A 22021-nucleotide genomic window follows, 5' to 3' on the forward strand; every position below is an offset into this window, starting at 1 on the left:
GGAAAGGCTAGTGTTTTCAACAAATGGTGCCTGGCCCATTTGTAAAGAATTTGTTAAGAATGATGCTGGGCCCCTTGCTCATGACACACAAAATGAGCTCGAAATGGGTCAGAATCCCAGGCATAAGAGCTAAAATTCTACGGGGCTGGCGCTGTGGAGCAGCGGGTTAACGCCCTGCCCTGAAGTGCCGGCATCCCATATGGACGCCGGTTCTAGTCTTGGCTGCTCCACTTCCAATCCAGCTCTCTGCTATGGCTTGGGAAAGCAGTAGAAGATGGCCCAAGTCCTTGGGCCCCCGCACCCGCGTGGGAGACCCGGAAGAAGCTCCTGGCTCCTGGCTTTGGATCGGCGCTGCTCTGGCCATTGCAGCCATCTGGGGAGTGAACCAGCAGATGGAAGACCTCTCTCTCTGTCCCTACCTCTCTCTGTAACTCTGTCTTTCAAATAAATAAAATAAATCTTTTTTTTAAAAAAAAAAAAGAGCTAAAATTCTAGGACTCAGGAGAAAACACAGATGTGAATCTTCATGATCACAGATTAGGCAATAGTTTCTTAGCTCTGTGAACAAACACAGGAACAGCAAAAGAGCAAAAGAAAAAACAGGTACATTGGCCTTCATCAAAATTAGTAACTTCTGTGCTAAGTAGGATGCCACAAATAAAGCAAAAAACATGACTCACAGAGGGGAAGAAAACTTTGGCAAACCATAGAACTGACAAGAGATTTTATCCAGGATACATAAAGATTACCTATAACTCAACAATAAAGCCATTTTTACCAAACCTAGTCTCCAAAGCAGGCCTAGGTTCTGGATGGACCTTTCTCCAAAGGAGAGCTACGAATGATCAACAACAAGCCCATGAGGAGATGCCTAGCATCCCTCGCCTTCAGGGAAACGCAAATCAAAACCACAATGAGATACCACTTCACACCCTCTGGAACAGCCAGAATCTAAAACAGACAGCAGAGCCGGCGCTGTGACGCAGTAGGCTAAGCTATGCCTGCAGTGCCGGCATCCCATATGGATGCTGCTTCGTGTCCTGGCTGCTCCTCTTCCGATCCAGCTCTCAGCTATGGCCTGGGAAAGCAGAAGAAGGCCTAAGTGCTTGGGGCCCCTGTACCCGCATGGGGGACGTGGAAGAAGCTCCTGGCTTCAGATCAACACAGCTCTGGCCATTGTGGCCATTGCAACCATTCCCAGCATGGATGTGCAGGGGCTGAAGCCCTCACACACTCCTCTCCTGGTGGGGATACCCAACGTTGCAGTGGCTTTGGAAAACTGTCTGGCAGTTTCTCAGAAGGTTCAACACAATTCTCATAGCAGCCGGCAATCCCACACACAGGTATACATCCAGGAGAATGAAAAACGTACGTGCACCCAAAACACGTACACCAACATTGACAGAAGTCTGGTTCCTCAGAGTCGAGAAGCAACAATCCACATGCTCACCACCAAATGAATGGATCAACAGAACATGCTTCATCCAGGCTAATGAGGTGTTACCCAGAAATCCAGGGAAATTAAAGGCTGATCATGCTTCAACACACATGAACCTCAAAAACATTCTGCTGGCCGGCGCCGTAGCTCAATAGGCTAATCCTCCGCCTGTGGCGCCGGCACACCGGGTTCCAGTCCCGGTCGGGGCACTGATCCTGTCCCGGCTGCCCCTCTTCCAGGCCAGCTCTCTGCTGTGGCCAGGGAGTGCAGTGGAGGATGGCCCAAGTGCTTGGGCCCTGCACCCCATGGGAGACCAGGAGAAGCACCTGGCTCCTGCCATCAGATCAGCGTGGTGCGCCGGCCGCAGCGCGCCGGCCACGGCAGCCATTGGAGGGTGAACCAACGGCAAACCTGTCTCTCTCTCTCACTGTCCACTCTGCCTGTAAAAAAAAAAAAAAAATCTGCTAAGCGAAAGAAATCAACCCCAAAAGACCACACAGCCTATCACTCCATAGCTATGAAATGTCCCTGGCAGACAAATCTATAGAATCAGAAAGCAGATGAGTGATTGCTAGGGCTGGGGTGGTTGAGGTAATGAGAACAGTTTCTTCTGGAGATGATAAAAATGTTCTAAAATTGATCATAGGGATGATTGTGCAACCCTGAATGTACTAGCAAAGCACTGTAGACTTCACATGGGTGCATTGTATGGTGTATGAAATAGATCCCAATAAAGCTGTCATAAAAAAGAAAGTGTGTGTGATGTGTGCTGCATGCTGCTCCTTCCACCCCCAAACCAGAGCCAGGACGAAGCCCGGGATCTCTCCTTCATGTCCCTTGTGCCCAGAAGGCTAATATTCTTCTTGGCACAGTGCCTCTGCCTCAGCTACACCTGACAAAGGGGCTTGACTGCTCTCTGATTACCTGTGATCACTGAGCTGTCCTGACAAGTACAGCCAAGGCTGCCTGGGCCAGCAATCGGAACACAGAAGTGACCTGTATCCCTGTTCCTGTGAACACAGGTACACATGTACGAACACGCGCTCACAGACTCTCATAATTCCTTCTCTCTTACTTCCTTTCCAAATGTAATTCATTAATTAATTATCTATTTTCAAGGCACAGAGAGAGCAAGATCCCATCCATGGGTTCACTCCCAACCGCAACAGCTGGGATGATGCCAGGTCCAGAGCCAGGAGCTGGAAACTCAGCCCGCGTCTCCCACGTGGATGGCAAGAAGTCACCTATCTCAGCTGTCACTGCTGCTTCCCTGGGTCTGCGTTAGCAGGAAGCTGGAGCCAGGAACTGAACCCAAGCACTTCGATGTGGAACGTGGTGTCTTAACCTCTAAGTTAAACATGCCCCGCTCATGTCCCTTTAGTTCTCCAATTATCTGGTATCTATAACTCAGGTGTCCCTGGGTCCTCGCTCAGCAGGGTGTGGGGAAGGGGGAGCCGGTACCCTCACCACCTGCTTTCAAACTTGATTCTGAGTCCCTGACCTTCAACCCCACCCCCCTGCATGCACGTGAGCTGACCCCCACTCACCACAGGCAGCATCTTAATCTTGGTCTGCACATACTCAGTCCCTACATGGCACCACCTTCAAAGAAACATCACTCTGGCACCTTACATATCATCTTAAAAGCAACTGAGTTTGGGGCTGACATGGTGGCACAGTGGATTGAACCGCTGCCTGTAATGCCAGCATCCACAACCGGAGAACTGGTTCGAGTCCCCGCTGCTCCACATGGGAAACCAGTGGAGTATGGCCCAAGTGCTTGGACTCCTGAACCAAGGTGGGAGGCTCGGATGAAATTCCTGGCTCCTGGCTCCAGCCTGGCCCAGTACTGGCTGTTGCAGCCATTTGAGGAGTGGATCAGCAGATGAAAGAGCTCTCTCTCTCTCTGCCTTTCCCCCTCTCTCCTTAACTCTTCCTTTCAAATAAATAAATAAATCTTTAAAAATATATATAATAATTATTTGCTTAAAAAATTAAATCTTTTAAGTGTCCTTGAAAGTGGGAGCTAACTGCTAACACAGGGCAAAACATCTAACACTTCTTTCAGCCTCACTCGAGGGTCTGGCAGTAGCCCCCTGCACTCAAAACCTCTTTCTTCTTTCTCCCGGAGGACTTAAATACCCCCCCCTCAAGCCCTTGACGTGGGTCTTTCTTGTCTGCACCTCCTTCTCCAGAAGACAGACAAGACTGTAACACATACCTCCCTTCGTGATCAGTTCTTTCTTTACTTATTTATATTTGAGAAAAAATTGCATATATTTATCAGATACAACATATTTTAAAATATATATTCATGAAAGAATAGTTCAGTTGAGCTCATTAACATATGCAATACTTCAAATACTTATTATTTGTGATGAGAACACTTAAAAATCTATTCTCTTGGGGAGGGGGGGTGGGTTAAAGCTTTTGCTCTGGGGTGGGCAGGGTGGGGGGTGCTGGCATTGTTGGTGAAGGTGGTTAAGCCGCTGCCCGGGATGCTAGCATCCCATTTGAGCACAGGTTTGAGTCCTGGCTGCTGCACTTCTGATCCAGCTCCCCGCGAATGTGCCTGGGAAAGCAGCGGATGATGGCCCCAGCATTTGGGCCCTTGCCACCCACATGGAAGACCCGGATGGAGATCCTGGCCCCTGGTTTCAGCCTGGCCCAGCCCCAGCCATTGGGAAGTCAACCAGCAGATAAAAGATGGCTCTCTCTCTCCCTCTCTGTAACTCAACCTTTCAAATAAATAAATCTTTGAAAAAAAAAAAAAAGCTCCCACCTGGGACACCCGCACCCCATACTGGTATGCCACGTGGAGTCCTAGACACTCTGCTTCTGATCCAGCCCCCTGCTAATGCACCCTGGAGACTGCAGGTGATGGTTCAAGTACTTGGGCCCCTGCCATCCACATGGGAGACCTGGATGGAGTTTCTACCTCCTGGTTTTGGCCCGGCCCAGTCCTGGATATTGCAAGTATTTAAGAAGTGAAATAATATATGAAAAAATTGATCTCTTTTTTCTCGCTTTCCCTTTCAAGTAGTTGAAAATAAACATTTGGGGGGTGAACCAACGGAAAAGGAAGACCTTTCTCTCTGTTTCTCTCTAACTCTGCCTGTCAAAAAAAAAAAAACATTTTTTTTAAAATCTATCAGTGATTTCCAAAAACAATACAATGTTATAAACCATAGTCACAACTCAGTCCTTGAACTTATCCTTCCTGTATAATCGAAATTTTGTATCCTTTGGCCAACATCTCCCTATCCCTGACCATCCACCCTGCCCCTGGTTACCACCTAACCACCATTCTACACTCTGATCCATGAGCTCACTGTTTCAGATTCCATCTGTAAGGGAGACTATGTAGTATTTGTCTTTCTGAGTCTGGCTTAGTTCCTTTAACATAATGTCTTCTAGCTCATGGAATGACAAATGCCCTAAACAGCACTCTGACCTCAGAATCAGCCCTTAAGGCATTCAGATCTGGCTGAAAATCCCATGAGAGCATTTCATGAGAAAGCCAAGACATAGTGGCAAAAACTGTTCTGCATGAAGGATCTCTGTGAGTGATGAGTGAGACCCCAGTGGAAAGAAGTGGTCATCAAAGAAGGATGTATTTTTCTCTGAAGGGAAGAGAGAATTTCCACTTTGCATATGGCCCTGTCTAAATACCAATGGAGTTTGTGGACTCAAAAGGCTTCCATAGCCTTGGCAGCTCATATCAAGAGCCTCTGGTGGTGGTCACTGACGTCAACAATAAACTGTTAATTGTTAAATCAACAACAGGAGTCACTGTGCACTTAGTCCCCCCATGTTGGACCTCTGTCCTTAATGAGGTGTACTGTGAGAATTAACAGTAAAACTTGTCTTCAAACTGTACTTTATACTTTGTGTGTCTGTGTGGGTACAACCTGTTGAAATCTCTCCTTAGTATAGAGTTGGTCTTCTATATATAAAGTCAATTAAAAACAAATCTTAATGAAGAATAGAATAGGAGAGAAAGTAGGAGGTGGGATGGCAGTGGGGGTGGGAAAAAGGGAATGGGGGAAGATTTATATTATATTATAGATTCTTTTATGAATCTATATTCCTAAAAGCTGTACACATGAAATTTGTATTCATTAAATAAAAACCTCCTAAAAAAATAATGTCCTCCAGGTTCACCCATGTTGTGCTAAATAGCAGGATCGCCTTCTTTTTCAAGGCCGAATCATATTCTGTTGTGCACACACACTCACCCGTCTGCAGACCCTGAGGCCGACTGCACCTCTGGCTTACTAAGGGCAATGCCGCAATGACCATGCGAATGCAGCTTTCTTTTCCATATTACTGGTTTCACTTCCCGTGGATACACCCTCGCAGCAGGACGGCTGGGTCACATGGCAGCTCTAGTCTCAATTTTTAAGGAAGCCCCCATACTGCTTTCCTAATGACTATGCCAACTTACATCCCTACCAACAGTGTGCAAAGATTCCGCTTTCTCCACAAGGCTCAGTCCTCCCTCTCCACAAAACAGACCCTCCAGACCTTTCCAAAGTCCTCCCTCTGCCCACTACTCAGTCCCACCATGCATGGGGCAGCACCAACCACATGGAGTTGTCTCCCAGCTAATAAAGGTAGGGGAGCAGCTCCCAACATCCCCACCGCCCGCCCTGCTGTTCTGCGTTTCCGGTTCCGATCTCACTTTCTAGTACTTCCCCATCACCACGTGGCGGGAGGAAGCCAGGCAGAGCGGCACAATGCCTCCTTTTTCTTTCCCATCCACCCACGGCACTGCTTCCACTTCTGCACTTGGCGTCCAAAGAGCAGGCAGCGAGCGAGCGGGGGCAGTGCAGGCATCACAGGCTCAGAGCTGGGGTCCGCAGGGGGTCTTGGTGGCAGTGGGCGTGTTTGCGAAGCTCAGCCCGGATGCCTGAGTGCTGCTAAGGAAATAAATTTTCAGCAGAAAAGGAAAGGACAGGAAGCAGTGGGGGGGGGAGGGGGTGACGGGCGGGGGGGGGGGGGGAGGAGAACACGAGGCTGTGATATTAGGGGGAGGTGAGTTCCCACCCCTACCCCCACCGGGAGATCAGAGCTGGGAGCAGAGTTAAAGAGAAAAGGCATCAATTAGCAAGTTGGCCCTGCTGGAGCTTCGGGCTGGACTCAGCCCAGACACTAGCAACTGCAAGCAAAAGTCTCCCAAATGCAGTCCCCTATCCGCTGACTGATTGATCGCCATGTCTGTCACCCCTGGCTGAGCATCCCAACTGGAACCCTGTGGCCCTCGTGCTCCTCTTCCTGCCTAAACCAATCACGACCCGCTGGGAGGCGGGGCGTGCGGGGAGCCCCTTCCTCCAAGGAGCTTCATTTCTGGGCTTGGCCTCAGAATGGGATTTCTCCTAGGCATGTGCAAAGCTTTCAGTGACTCCTCCCCCTCCCCCAAGCCCAGCCAGAGGACTGCAGGGTTACTGGGGGGGTCCTGGGGTGCTCTCCTGACTCAACACAACAGTGCGTGGAGGTGGGGTGGGGGGAGGCCAGGTTCCCACGGGCTGTGGAAGGCAGGGTGGCTGTCATGGTCCCGGTCATGGGAAACGCTGGAGAGCCACCTTGAAGATCAGCAAACCCCGTCAGCACCTCCTGCAAAAGGGACTCTGAATCCTGGAGCTGTTTCCACCTCCACTGCTGTCAGCCACCGTCCCCTCACGCCCCTGCGGCTGCCCCAGCTCCTAACCAGCATCTTATCTATGTTCTCTGCACGGCATGAAGACAGGAAACCTGGCCGTGCAGGTCACACTGAAGATAAAGAATCCCCGGGACCGCCGAGGGCTCCTGAGTGATCCTCCTCGGCCTCTCAGACCTCAAGTCCCTTCCTGTCCTGCCTGCTCTCTCAACTCCAGCTACACAGGCATCGCTGCCTCAGGGCCTTTGCACTCACCTTCCCTCTGCCTGGAACAGTCTTTGCCCTGGTTTCCATATGACTCGTTTCCTCTCTTTGTCAAGTCCTCTGCTCCAGTGCCTCCTTAGAGAGGTCTTCTCATCAAATGTACCACCTGCACCACTACCTACTTTATTCACCTTCGTGGCAGTTATTTAGCACTTACCTGCCAGCCACAAGGAAGTGTGGAGTGGAACACAGGCTCCACCGTGCAGGGCACCTGTCCACTTTGTAACTGGTGTGGTCCCAGGTCTAGGACAATCCCTAGCACGTCGCAGCTGCTCCATCCATCTTTGTTGGAGGCATAAGTGAATGAATGAATGGATAGCAAATTAACTGTTGGTTACCCACGGTCCAAGAACTAAGATCATGCCCCATTGTGTTATCCTTTTTTTTTTTTTTTTTTTTTTTGTAGAACTGAAAGCATTTAAATAAATGTGAAGGAAGGAACGATAGATTCATCATCACGTTTTAAATTCACCAGCAAGAAAGAAGGAGCAAACATAGACATGCTCGCCTTACAGATGCAGAAACACACATGTGGGCTTTCTGGGATAGGAAACCATGCAACGCACTGGTTTGTCCAAGGTCACCTTCATAGTTGAGAACCACGATAGGCTAGAATCTGGGTTTCCAGATGCTATGTCCTATGCTCTGTCAAGTCGCCTCTGATTTCAATGTTCTGCTCCAATGTAAAACTTACGAACACTGTATCTAAAACCTATTAATAATCTCTATTGTGGGGTGGCTTTGTGGTGCAGCAGGTACTAGGCTCCCATATGAGTCCTGGTTGCTCTGCTTCTGGTCCAGCTCCCTGCCAATGCACCTGGGAAGGCAGCAGAGGATGGCCCAAGTACTTGGATCGCTGTCGCCCACATGGGAGACCCAGATGGAGTTCCTGGCTCCTGGCCTTGGCCTGGCCCAGCCCTGGCCATTGTGACCATTTGGGGAGTGGACCAGTGAAAGGAAGATCTCTCTTTCTCTCTCTCTCCCTGTCTCTCCCTCTCTCTCTGTAATTCTGCCTTTCAAATAAATAAATCCTTTAAAAAAAAAAGCATATTTTATGTTGCCAAGGCAAGCTACAGAAACTCAGGTAGTCTGTCTATCTGTCCATCTCTCTCTCTCTCTCTCACACACACACACACACACACACACACACGAAACCAAGATAGTACACCGTAAGCTCCTTGTCTCTCCATAGAGGTCCTTCCCCAAATCTGGAGGAAGGATGCTGAAGAAGCTGAGCCGAAAGTCCTCGCTGGGTTTCCCCACCCAGTCCATTAGCAATCATGACTATGTAATGAAGCCCCCTTAAAAAATTCAGGAGTACAGGGTTTGCAGGCTCCCTGCAAAGCTCAACACGTGGAGGTTCCTGCAAGGCGGCGTGTCCAGAGAGTCCACAGAAGCTCCACGCCCCTACCTTGGCCTGTCCTTTGAGTGATAAACCGGAAAATGTGAGCTAAGCATTTCCCTGAGCTCTGGGAGCTGCCTAAGCAAATTAACTGAGCCAGAGGAGGGGATGGGGGTGGGGTCTAGGAGCCTGATTTGCAGCCAGGGCATCAAAAGCACAGGTGGGGCTTTGTGACCGGCATCTCAAGAGTAGGGAGGACACAGTGGCAGAAACTGAACTCTCAACCACCTTCCAGGCAGGTAGTGTTGGAACGGAGTCAAATGAGAGGACGCCTGGAACTGCTTGCTTGGTGTCAGAAGCGATCTGTGGGGACTGGCGCTGTGGTGTAATAGGCTAAGTCTCTGCCTGTATCCCATACGGGCATTGGTTCGAGTCCTGCCTGCTCTACTTCCAATGCAGCTCCCTGCTATTAGTCTGGGAAAGCAGGAGAGGATGGTCCAAGTCCCTGCATCCCTGCACCAGCGTATGAGACCTAGAAGAAGCTCCTGACTCCTGGCTTCAGTCTGGCCTCAGCCCTGGTCATCACGGCCATTTGGGAGTGAACCAGTGGATAAAAGATCTCTCCCTCCCTCTCTCTCTGCAACTCTGCTTCTCAAATAAATCTTAAAAAAAAAGTGAGCTGCATTGTGAGCATAGAGTAGGGGAAACCAAGTCTGAGGTTTTTCCTTCTACATCTAAGACATGTTTAGCACATTAATATTTCGAAAATGAAAACGGAGACAATCATCTTTTGAGAGAAGCTAACAAAACTCTACATTTATCCGGAGCCATAAAATAGCCCGTCTCGGGATTGGATCCGTCTAATCTTATGCTCTCCATGAAGACTCAGAAAAACAGACATAAAAAGGTTATTAAAATGCTAAGTAGAAAATAGAAATGCTATCGAAAACCAACAGCCGGGACCAGGGTCACGTGGAAACTGCGGAGGATCCCTATTAAAGACAGGAGCGGGCCTCCCAGTCGGCATCTTCCTGGAACCATAGATCATCCGTGCGCCATTTTAAAACGTAATTAAATTTCACTCACAATAACAGGATGAAATATCAACACCCTTGGGATAAATTAATGCAAGGAATACACAAGCCCTACATGAAAGAAACTGGGTTCCGGAGGGCAGTGTCGGACCCCACTATGGAGAGACACTAAGTTCCTGACTAACCTCAACAGCTGTGAGACGGCCGAGTTTTTCCTACCCCAGGTCCAGGGGCAAAGACACCAGACACTCTTCATTTCATTTAGTCCTTTGAATCAATAACAAACGCCAGAGCGTCTTAGTATGGTTATCTCCCTTTCACAGAACAGGCAAAAATGAGATAATTCCTCCAAGCCACACAGCAAGGAAGCCAGGACTGAAATTCAGACGGCTCCAGCTCTCCAGCCTGCTGCTGTCTTTCCCCGGGGCTCATCCACTTTTCTTCAGAGGTGTGATGACTTTCTGGTGCGTCAACATGGCCAGGCTGAACGCTGGTTCCCAGAATTCCTTGCTTGCTCATTCTGGTTACAGGAGAGCAGAGGAAGGTTCTTGGGAGATGTGATGGGCAGATAGGAGGCTACAGCTCACAGGTTGAGCTCTGATCTGCAGAGGCAACTCACACTCACCTCCTCAGCCTGAAGCAACAGCTGGGCACACAAGAGCCTCACCTTCCCCTGGGTCCGCCTTCAGCTTCCCCAACTCCTAGGGTGTGTGTGGTCAGCTCCATGACAAAGGTCCCTGACTCCTGCAGGGCACCCACACCATGGCAAAGGCGACTTCAGCCCAGCCTTGTGAGGTTCTAGTCCATGCCCACAGGTTCCAGCCCACTTGTGCTCTTCCCTTCCTGGCTTTGCCTGCCCTGCAGCTTCAAGCTCTCCCATCAGACGTGGGGATGACAGCCCAACAGAGCCTGCTTAGCCAGCCCCACAATGACACAGCCCAGCTCCCTTCAAAATTTCTCCTTGAAAACTTGAGCCACTTAGCCTAGCACGGGGTAAGAGATCCATATCCCATGTGGAAATGCCTGGGTTTGAGTTCCAGCTGCAGCTCCTGACTCCAGCTATGGTCTAGGAAAAGCAATGGAAGATGGCATAAGTGCTTGGGCCCCTGCACCCACGTGGGAGGCCTGGAAGAAGCTCCTGGCTCCTGGCTTCAGATTGGCCCAGCCTGGGCCATTGTGGCCATTTGGACTACTGGATTAAAATTGCTCTCTCTCTCTCTCTCTGACTCTGCCTTTCAAATAATGAAATACATCTTTTTAAAAAAATAATAAATGTTAGTTCTTTTTGTTCTGATAAACACTATTCAGGATAATCTTATCACTACTCAAAACAAACCAGTCCATAGGAACTGTCTAAAGAAACAGGATGGAGGATTTTATAAAGTCATATACTAGTTATAAAGATAACCACCAGCACTCAAAGGAGGTTGTAAACCTTTCAAATTATCTGAAAAGACACACACACACACACACAACTAAAGTCAGTAAAAGCCACCATGAAGTAACATTTTTAAAGATTTAGAATCAGAAAATATAACATAACATGAGCACTAAAACCAACCCTGATTCTTACAGAAAGGTTCTTGGATGTCCCAAATATATTTCCAGCTTACATAATTTAAAAAAGAAAATTCCATGCAACTTTGATCAAGCAGTAGAGCTCTCTCTCGGGAGGCCCAGGCAGGATTCGTGGGGGTTTAGCTATGAGTAACAACAGGGGTGGGTCGTGAAATTACACACACAGTCGTACACACACACACAATCCAGATATGCTTAAATCCCGACCCCCAATCCCTCAGCACGTGATGGTTTTGGAGATAAGATTTTCACAAAGGTGGCTCCCTGAGGATGAGGTCAGGAGGGCAGGCCCTGCTCCCACGCCCCTAGCCCTCACGCACATGCTGGAGACTCTATCAGGCCCCCATCTCTCTCCCTCATTCTCCAGTTCCTCTGCTTCCTCTTTGATGACTACAGCTCCCCGCTCAGGATGACCTCACTGAACTCGGGGAGTGGCACACCAGGAAGGCCAGAGTCACAAGACCCAGGAAGACACAGAGTGCAGCTAGCACCCCCACCGACCGCTAGCATCTCAATGCTGGCTCTCAGATCCTGATCAAAGTCATGGCCGATCTACCCAGAGACCCGACCCACCGAGACCGGGGCTCACCTTTACCGCTACAAAAGCAACATGCTGGCCCCAGTCACCGACCAATCCAAGAAAGGCCACAAGCTGAGCACTGCCCAACCCCAAGTCTGTAAAAATTCACTGCCCTTAATCCCTCAGGGACTCTGGGAATTGAGCAACAACCGCCGGACTCCTTACTCTGCATGTTGTTAATAAACGCCATGCTGGTGCCAGAGCCTGCCTGCTGCATGTTGTACAAGCAGACCCCATGTGGGGGATATTCTGTAACACAAGGAGGACACAGACACGTACAGAGGGAACACCACGTGAGGACCCAGAGAGGACAAGCCACGGAGAGAGGTCCAACCCTGTTGGGATCCTGATCTCCGACTGCCCTTGGAGAATGCAAATTCCGTCACTTCCCAGTCTGCAGCACTGTGACCACAGCTGAGCTAACCCACCCCATCTGTCTTCTGGGGCGCAGGGGCGAGGGGGCTTGCAGTTGGTGCCAAGCATGGGGAGGAAGACAGGGCCGACAAGGAAGGGGCTCAGGTAGGCCTGACCCAACCCCCGTCCCCACCAGGCCCAGAGTTGTGTTGCTGTTGGCAGGTAGGGCTGCCAGGGCTCTGCTCCACACTCCAGGAACTTGCAGAACTGGGGTTCTCAGAGTGGTGGGACAGCAGGGGACTGTGGGGGAAGTGGGATCACAGAGACTCTGGTAGCTCCAAGGGCTCCCCCGGGGCAGTGGGGGAGGGTTCTGCATACTGGCCCTACTTAGGGTCATGTATGAAGCCGAGAAAAGGGGCCTGTGTTGGGGCACAACAAGCCAGCATCCTGTATCAGAACACTGGTTCAAGTCCCAGCCGCTCCACTTCTGATCCAGCTCCCTGCTAAGGTTCTGGGAAGGCAGTAGAGGATGGTCCAAGTGCTTGAACCCTGTCATCTGGATGGAGGTCCAGGGTCCTGCCCTCAGCCAGGACCAGCCATGGCTGTTGTAGCCATAAATAAATCTTTTTTAAAAAAATCAGAGGAATGTGTCTCCTGCTTCCCCCACTTTCCCTAAATCATGGCAGCTTGGCTGCCGGTATGCTCATCCACAGGTACCCAGCAGGACGATGAGCCTCTACCTCTTCCGAGCAGTGCCAGGCCAAGGGCACCATCCCAAGGAGAGAGAGAGCAACTCTGATGAGAGCCCAACACTCCTCCCATCCATGGTTAGGGACCCTGGATTCCATGAAAGGTTGCGAGGTCAGCCCTAAGTGATCTCTGCAGACCACCAGAAGCACACGAGAAAGAGTCTGGAATGTGAAAAGGACCCCTCAGTGAAATGCCTGGGACCCGAAGTGCTTTGGATTTAATGTGGGTTTCGTTTTGTCTTTTCATTTTTTTCTTCTGGAATATTTGTACCCACATAATGAGGTATCTTGGGGATGGGACCCAAGTCTAAACAGAAAATTCTTTTATATTTCATATACACTTTATATACATAAGCCTGGAGGCAACTGTATACAATATTTTTAATGATTTTGTGCATGAAGCAAAGTTTCATGATGTGGAATTTTCCACTTGTGGCATCATGTCAATATTCAAAAAGGTTTAGATTTTGGAGCAACTCAGATTTCGGATGTTGGGTTAGGGATGCTCAACCTATAAGTAAATCCACATCTATGGATGCCAAATTTCTCAAGACAAAACAAACAAAAAACCCCAAATGCTATCAATTCAGCTCAACGAGAACTGCACAGCAGGCAGAACTGGCAGAATTCATGACTCCTACCTGCCTTTGACCAGAATTCTCTGGAAACCAATTGAGCGAGGAAAGGAAGAAAAGTGCCTAACTGGAGCCACCTAGAACCAAAGACTATGGGTGTTTTCCTAGGATATAAGGAGAATTCCACATGGAAGCCTTGCAGTGTGGCTGGAGCATTCCATGGAGAAGGTGTAGGAAAGTCTGGTGTCCTCAGGCAGGGGAGAGAAGACCCACAGAACACCCACTGCCCGGCTCTGGCACAGGGTCTGGCTGGGCTCAAGGCCACACACACACTCCACTATCTGGGGCTGACAGCCAGGGGCACCCAGACAGGTCCTGGTACGGAGCAGAGCCACAGGGCTGCCTCTGCTACATGCTCCAACGCACATCAAAAGGAAGGAAAATAAACCTACAAAAAGGCCTACTGGGAAAGTTATACAGAAAGAACAACAGAACGCCGGGTTCCCCTGGAGCAAGTCATGCTTGGGTTACTTTAAGCAAATGGTGATGGGGAAGCTCAGAGGGAGTCTAAGATTGGAGGAGCCACCCAGTCTCATCCCAAGGAAAGTTAACGTCCAGGAAGCCAGGCAGTGGAAGCGTGGATGGAACCGTACAAGGCCACAGAACCAAACACCAAAGCCCCATTGGGCCCTGGTGGTCTATCGGGCACCATGTTGGGGATCAAGGACACCCAGAGCCCCCAAGGTCAGGTGCTGAGTTCTCCAGGTGCACAAGCCCTCTCTGTGCCCTGACCCTGGCCTGGGGACAAGGCCAGCAGCAGGTCTGCTCCTCGTGCTGGGGATACCGCTACACCTGCTCTGAGCAGTCAGTGTGGCTGGGCCAGGAGCGGCAGCCAGGGGGCCCTCACCTTTGGGGGACGAGGCAGGTGGAGCAGCAATGCCTTCTCAGACCCCCCAGGAAGGCAGGACGGCCCCTGGCCCTCCGTGGGTTCAGTGGAGAGGAATGGTGCGTTATTTTGCTTCTGTGGGCGCAAGAACCACTACCTCAACAATGAGAACTTGGCCTTGGTAGTCCCAAGGCCAGGATCATGCAGAGAAGGGTCCAGAATGCAAGTGTCCCTTGGTCTTTTTTATATATTTATTTTTGTTTTATTTGAAAAGGCAGAGATGAGACAGGAAGGTGGAGGGGGCAGCTGAACCACCTGGGGTGGGGGTGGGGGCATTCCCATGACCTAAAGACCTGCAAGATTGAGGCTCTGCAGATGAACAGCCCTGTCTGGACCATGCTCCTGTTGGTTCAGAGGGCCTGGGCTGATCTGGATTGACCAACAGGGTTGTGTCCTGAGAAAGGCACCATCAGGTCATTTCATCTGTGTGCAAATATCCTAGTGTGTACTTGTACAAGCTATGACAGCCACAATGTCACTGGGCACTATAATCTTATGGGACCATGGCCCAATCACTGACTGAAACATCCTTATGGCATACTAAGTCAAGAGGTACCTATTAAGTCACAAATTACAGCAAGCAAGAAAAAAGCCAAATATTCTCTTCAAATCCTTATGCAGTGACGATATTAAACCAAAACTAGGAATAAGAAATGGGGTGCTTCCCCCCTTTATGGCCTAGTGTGCCCATATCTATGGGCACCCACCCCTCTCCCCATCCCAGGGGTCACTCTACAAAAGATGCCCCCAAAGAAAGCCCTGGAGAGCAGGTCCTGGCTGCATCTGCTGAGCGATGACTGATGTTCACATCTGTCTTCACAAGACAAAATCCTCTTAAAAGACAGAGAGTACACTCTGTGGAGCCTCACCACTCAAAGCTGGACCACAGACCGGCACCATCTGCAGCACCTGCGGCTTTGGTTTGAACATTATTTGTCCCTCATATGTGTGCAGACATGCAGACCCTAAAATCAGTCATACTAAGAGTGTAGAAATTTGATCCAACTATGGTGCTGAGTGGGTGGGCCCAGCCAGACATGCTTGGGTCACTGGTGGCGTTGTTGCCCTTGGAAGGAAACACTCAGGACGGGGTTGTTGTAAAAGCTGAGTTAGGCCCGGCTGCAGCCTGTGCTTCCTGGTTTGCCACACGATCCTGCCTTTGCACCTGCTCCACCATCCATCACCCTCACCAGATGCCCAGTCACGGGCCTGATCCTCCAAAACCGTGAGCTAAGTAAACCTTTTCTCTTTATAAAGTCGGTTTCCTTGGGTATTTCATTATAGTAACAAAAAGCTGACAAGCACACCTAGGAAAGTTGTCCAAAATGCAGATGCTCAGGCCTCGTACCAGACCTACTCCGTCAGGAACTCCAGGAGTGAGGCCCAGCGATCCATCCTGTGACGCTCCCCCTATGGAACTGTGCTCTGAACAACCATGGCTCAACACTGACCACTTCGCTCTCCCTCCCCCTCTGTGACTCTGTCTTTCAAAATAAATAAATAAATCTTTATGAAAAAAAAAAAATGGGGCCAGTGCTGTGGCATAGCTGGTAAAGCTGCCACCTGTGGCACTGACATCCCATATGAGCACCAGTTCAAGTCCCGGCTGTTCCACTTCTGACCCAGCTCCCTGCTAATGGCCTGGGAAAAGCAGAGGAAGATGGTCCAAGTGTTTGGGCCCCAGCCACCCACCTGGGAGACCTGGATGAAGCTCCCGGCTCCTGGCTTTGGCCTGGCACAGTGCTAGCCACTGTGGTCATTTGAGGAGTGAACCAGCAGATGGGAGATCTCTCTCTGTCTCTCCTTCTCTCCCTATAACTCTGACTTTCAAAGTAAATAAATAAATCTTAAAAACAAAAGCTGACCACTCGTGTAAGAAACAGGCTAAGATGCAGGCAAGGGTTCGCTGTTCTGTAATTAGACAATTAACACTCCTTCATTGAGGACCTTCTATTTCCGAAGCTGGGCATACTAAGTCAAGATGTACCTATTAAATCACAAATAGAGCAAGCAAGAAAAAAGCCAAACATTCTCTTCAAATGTCTAGCCACCTGGCTGACTTTTAAACATGTTAATTACAAACAGTTATCTATTCCTATTCAATTAGCTTTAAAACACTGCACTTTCGCTCATCATACTTGCCCAAGTTCCAGTGTGTGGCTGGCTCACGGCTCATGAATAAACAGATAGGTGTTTTCACACCTCCGGGCAGAGCCACAGCAGCGGGGCTGGGCAGGGCAGAGGCAGGCATGTGTGTGTCTCTGTGTTTAATCACAGTGGCGTAAAAAAACACAGTCGCTTCTCCGTAACTCGAAGAAAGCCCTCAGACAACCTCAAGGAAACCATTTCTATAATACTCAGACAAAAGGAAACATCCCCAAAGTTTCTATAAATCGTTTTCGATCCCACAGCTGAGCCCCATGCACCAGTTTGGAATTTACTGGCTATTTAAAGTAACAGGAACATAGTAATATTTTCTCTTAGAGCTCAGAAGTAAGGCTTCTAGATTAGACACATGCATAAAGATAGAAAAGAAACTTGGGAAAAAAATACACTGGGTATCTGGCTTCACACACACACACACATTCGGACACAGTGATTCCTTCTCATGCCAAACATCCAACCATGACCTTTACCAAAACCAACTTTGGACTTCCTTCCCAATGTGATTCTTAAAAAAAAAAAAAATCAGAGTACCTTCATCCATATTTGAAAACGAGCGTGAACGCTGCCAAGAAGTCATCATAAACAGTGTACACAGCGCCGCGGCGCAGGGTCTGAATGCCTAGTCTGTCCTTCCCCAACTGCCACTTTCCAGACTTGCCCCAGATCATGCATTCGGAGTCTCCCGGGTGAAAAGCGAGATTTTGGGAATGGCAGCTGCTAGTGCAAGCTCACGGGGCTGCTGCGAAGGCTGGGATGGATCACGCGGGAGGGCACCCTATTAGCCAGCAAGCACACGCACCCCTCACCTGCTGCCTACAACAAGCATTTTCAAATGAGGAGCTGGGAAAAGAAGAAATCCAAACTGCCTGGCTTTTGCATTTTTTTTTTAATCTCCTGCTTGTGTTTGGGTGTTGGGATTTACTTTTAGGGGGGTGAGAAGCTCATTTGGTGGTTTTGGTTAACATAGGTTCTTCCCCACCCACACGCCTAGGATAACCCCTCACTGCTGTTGAAGATTCCTCTCTAAGGAGTGGATAGTCAGCCTGGTGGGTTAGGGCGCCTGCATCCCAGACTGGAGCACTTTAGTTGGATTCCCAGTTCTGGCTCCCGACCCCAGCTTCCTGCAAATGCGGATCCATGGGAGGCAGCAGGGATCGCTCAAATCCTGGACTGAGTTCCTGGCTCCTGGTTTGGGTCTCAGTCCAGCCCCAGCCACTGGGGGCATTTGGGGAATGAACCAGCAAAGAGGAGTTCTTTCTGTGCCTCTCAAAATAAATAAATGAATGTGTAACTAATTGTTAAAGATAAGGTTCCTCCCTTAGAATGTTAGATGGCTCCTTGATGATGAAAAGACATGGGGACCCCAGGCTGGTATGAACCCCTGAGCCACCTCCCCAATCCAGAAGGTGTTTGGAGGTACAGGAGCTTAAACAGAAAAGGATCCATTCATGAGAACCTACTGTTGCCCATCTCAAGAGTTTTAGGACCCCGCAGCTACAGAACATGGATGCCAAGTGACATTTCTGCAACCATCCACAAGGGACACGTGAGGAAGAGGAGGGGAAGAGGTAGGAAGCATGTGGCAGTGCCTCAAAAACTGAAACACACAGTCGTCACAGGAGCCGACAACTCCTCTCCTGGGTCCACACCCAGGAGAACTTAAAATTTCATGTGCACACGGACACGTGCACACAGGTGTTCCTAAAGTGCACCCGAATGGCCATCCCCTGGTGAGAAGGCAAATTATAAATGGGTTGTATCCATGAAATGAAATGGTCTTCAGCCATAAAGAGGGAACAGGCACTGAGACATGAACCTTGAAAACATGTGAAGTGCAAGGAGCCAAATACACAAGGCCACATGTTGTAGCATTCCACAGGTAAGAAACGCCTAGGATAGGCAAGTCCAGAGACAGAAATGGATGAGTGGGTGCCAGGGGCAAGGAGAAGGGAGTTCGGGGAGTGACGGCTAACGGGGAATAGGTAGGTCTCTTTTGGGAGTGATGGAAATGTTTTGGAGTTAGTGAGTACACGTGCCAGAAACAGGAATATTATAAACCACTGAAATGTGCACTTTACAAGAATGGACTCTGGGCCAGCGTTGTGGCTCAGTGAGTTAAGCCACCATCTGAAACGCTGGTTCCATACTGAGTACTGTTAGAGTCCTGGCTGCTCTACGTCTGATCCAACTCCTTATTAGTGTGCCTGGGAGAACAGCAGAAGGTGGCCCAAGTTCTTGAGTCTCTGTCACCCATATGGAAGACTCAGATGGAGTTGTGTTTTTTTGTTTTTTGTTTTTTGTTTTTTTTTTTGACAGGCAGAGTGGACAGTGAGAGAGAGAGATACAGAGAGAAAGGTCTTCCTTTCCCGTTGGTTCACCCTCCAATGGCCGCCACGGCCGGCATGCTATGGCCGGCGCATCACGCTGATCTGAAGCCAGGAGCCAGGTGCTTCTTCCTGGTCTCCCATGCGGGTGCAGGGCCCAAGGACCTGGGCCATCCTCCACTGCACTCCCGGGCCACAGCAGAGAGCTGGCCTGGAAGAGGGGCAACCGGGATAGAATCCGGCGCCCTGACCGGGACTAGAACCTGGGGTGCTGGCGCCGCAGGCGGAGGATTAGCCTATTGAGCTGCAGCGCCGGACCAGATGGAGTTCTAGCCTCTGGGCTTCATCCTGGACCATCCCCAGCCATTGTGGACATTTGGGGAGTGAACCAGCAGATGGAAGACCTCTCTCTCTCCTCTCTGTCACCCTGCCTTTCAAATAAATAAATAAATAAATAAAAACTTAAATAAATGAACTTTGTTATGGGAATTATATACCAATTTTTAAAAATAAGGGGAAGAAAAGAAGGAGTTAAGGATAGTAGTTAAACAATTCACCAGGAATTTTAAAAGGGAAGTGCATTTGGCCTAGCAGTTAAGTGCAAGGTAAGATGCCCACTTCCGGCCGGTGCAGCAGCTCACTAGGCTAATCCTCTGCCTGCAGCGCCGGCACTCCAGGTTCTAGTCCCGGTTGGGGTGCCAGATTCTGTCCCGGTTGCTCCTCTTCCAATCCAGCTCTCTGCTGTGGCCCGAGAAGACAGTGGAAGATGGCCCAGGTGCTTGGGCCCTGCACCTGCATGGGAGACCAGAAGGAAGCACCTGGCTCCTGGCTTCAGATCGGCACAGCGTGCCGGCTGTAGCGGCCATTTCAGGGGTGAACCAACGGAAGGAAGACCTTTCTCTCTCTCTCTCTCACTGTCTAACTCTGCCGGTCAAATAAATAAATAAATAAAAATAAATAAACAATCTTCCTCCTTGGGGCTAGCCATAGTCAATAAACACCAGTGGGCAGCTGCAGGACGGTGCAGTGTGTAGGACTCGGGCATGAGGCTGATGGATTTGAATCCAGATGCCATCGTGGTGTGACAGCAAGCAAACTACCTCTGTGCCTCAGCTTCCTCACCTGTAAATTGGGTACAATGGTACAGACTATCCCAGGAAGTGGCTGTTAGGATTAAAAGGGCTAACACAATGGCTGGCACACAGCAGGCACTCTGTCAGTGTTTGATAAATAAGATACAGAAGTCCCTGGTTGCAGGCTGCTTCTACAGTTCCCCAGTACTGGATGTGAAATTTCTTCCCAGCATCATTTTCTAAATGCAAAACTGACACACGTTCATTGTTGCTTGGTGTGACTTTTGCCTTATTAGATATTCTTCTGCATCATTTAATGGCAGCATGCTGTGTGACTGTAGGAAGATGTTGCGTGCACATTTCAAATACAGTGTTCTGCTTGTGACATTTTACTTTCAAAACACCCAAGAGGAGATCATTGCCACCTTCCAGGAGAGAAGTGAAAAGAGAGCCAGGACTTCCAGCTGCGAGTGGCAGGAACCCCTCCTCCCCGATACCCAGGTCTTCATGCTCTCCCCGACTTTGCCCTATTCAGAATCCAACTGTCCCTAATAATCACACTAATGTGTAAATGACTGGAGTGCTTCAAATAACTGCCTCTGTCACAAGCAGCCAGCCTTCCAAGAGACCCCAGCTCCAGCCAAGCTCCTTGGCCCGTGTCCCATTGTTATCTCAAGGACAGGCATCCCACCCATCCCTTCTTCCCTGGTGGTACCACTTTTCTCTTTCCCCCACCCCCACCCACCCCAAAACCAGCCCAGTTAGTCCTTATAATTCAGAGGCAGCCTTTGGGATGGTGTTGGAGAATCTGGAAATTAAACCACAAAGTGGTACTTCTAAGTTTTGTGTGCACTTACTCCTTTGACCCTTATAATAACCTCGAGAGATACGCATTATAATGGTCCCACTTTCAGAAGAGAAATCTGAGACACAAGAGGTTAAGTCATCTACCCACAGACTTACAGCTAGATGGTGGCAGAGTTGGAATCGAATCCAGCACTCTAGTCCCAGAGTCTACGCTCAGAACCACTAGCCCACTGAGGCACCGACAAAGGCCAGGCCACTCCAAGGAAACACATAACCTCTTCTCCCCCAAGCTCCTGGCTGATGCCCATCCCATTCTACCTTCTGCTCTTGGCCAGTCCACTTCCTTTCTTGTTCAAATACCCTGCCTGGAGTCCGGGTTCTCCACTCTGACCTGGCTTCTTCCCCAACTCTTGAGCCACTGTTCCTTCGTGTTTGGCACGTCCTAGCTCTGCCACAATCTCTCTCTCTCTCTCTCTCTCTCTGGTCCCTGGTAATACCCCCTAGTGAGCAGCTTCTGCAGCACCTCCACCCTCAGGAGCTCCTATGGGCTTCCCCCACTTGCTAAGCCCACAACCCCTCCAGCACCCCCCCCCTATCTCCTAACCCCTGCAGCCACAGCCCACGAGCACCCCTCGGCCTCTGTTTCATTGACTTAAAGCCAAGGAGAGGAAGGATCTTCTCTGCTCAAGACTCACGGCCCCACGTCTGCATTTGATTTCAGATCAGTTCCCAGGCCAAGAAAGCTTTTAGAGTCTTTATCGTAGAGCAAATGTTTCTGCATGTTAACAAGGGAGAGAAGTCTAGAAACACCTCTGGGCCGGTTACCCCCCACTTGCCCATCAACACCTACTCTCTGCCCTTCTGCCGATTCTGAACCCGGATGCACTGGATCTCAGGAGGCCCCTGCTCCTGGTTGCTCCTAGGTGGGTTTGGTCAATAGGAGACACAGGTGGGTGATGGAGTTGGGGAGGACAGTGAGGCTGGGGGCTGGCAGTAACCAGGACTTCTTTTCAGTGGCCCCCCCAACCCATTACAGACCCTCCTCCTCCTGCCTCTCCTGGGTGGGCTTCACTGGCCCTTACCTCTCCCAAATGTCTGTGAATACCCCTTTCCCTAGCCCATTGCTACCTTC

General features: G+C 49.8%; 1 protein-coding gene across 2 annotated transcripts in view; it reads right to left on the reverse strand.

The window, feature by feature from the left end:
* GAS7 (growth arrest specific 7) overlaps nt 1-22021 on the reverse strand; it is a 238943-nt gene that overhangs the window by 169698 nt on the left and 47224 nt on the right. Inside the window, exon 1 of one of the 2 annotated variants that reach the window (XM_062216547.1) lies at nt 11905-11925. The exons of the other annotated variant lie outside the window; for it this stretch is intronic. The gene's annotated coding sequence lies outside the window, so the exon portion shown is untranslated. Of the gene's footprint in view, nt 1-11904; nt 11926-22021 lie in introns of those variants that run through there. 2 annotated transcript variants of the gene reach the window in all.

Source organism: Lepus europaeus, chromosome 18 (assembly GCF_033115175.1).
Source record: "Lepus europaeus isolate LE1 chromosome 18, mLepTim1.pri, whole genome shotgun sequence".
Taxonomy (NCBI): Eukaryota; Metazoa; Chordata; class Mammalia; order Lagomorpha; family Leporidae; genus Lepus; species Lepus europaeus.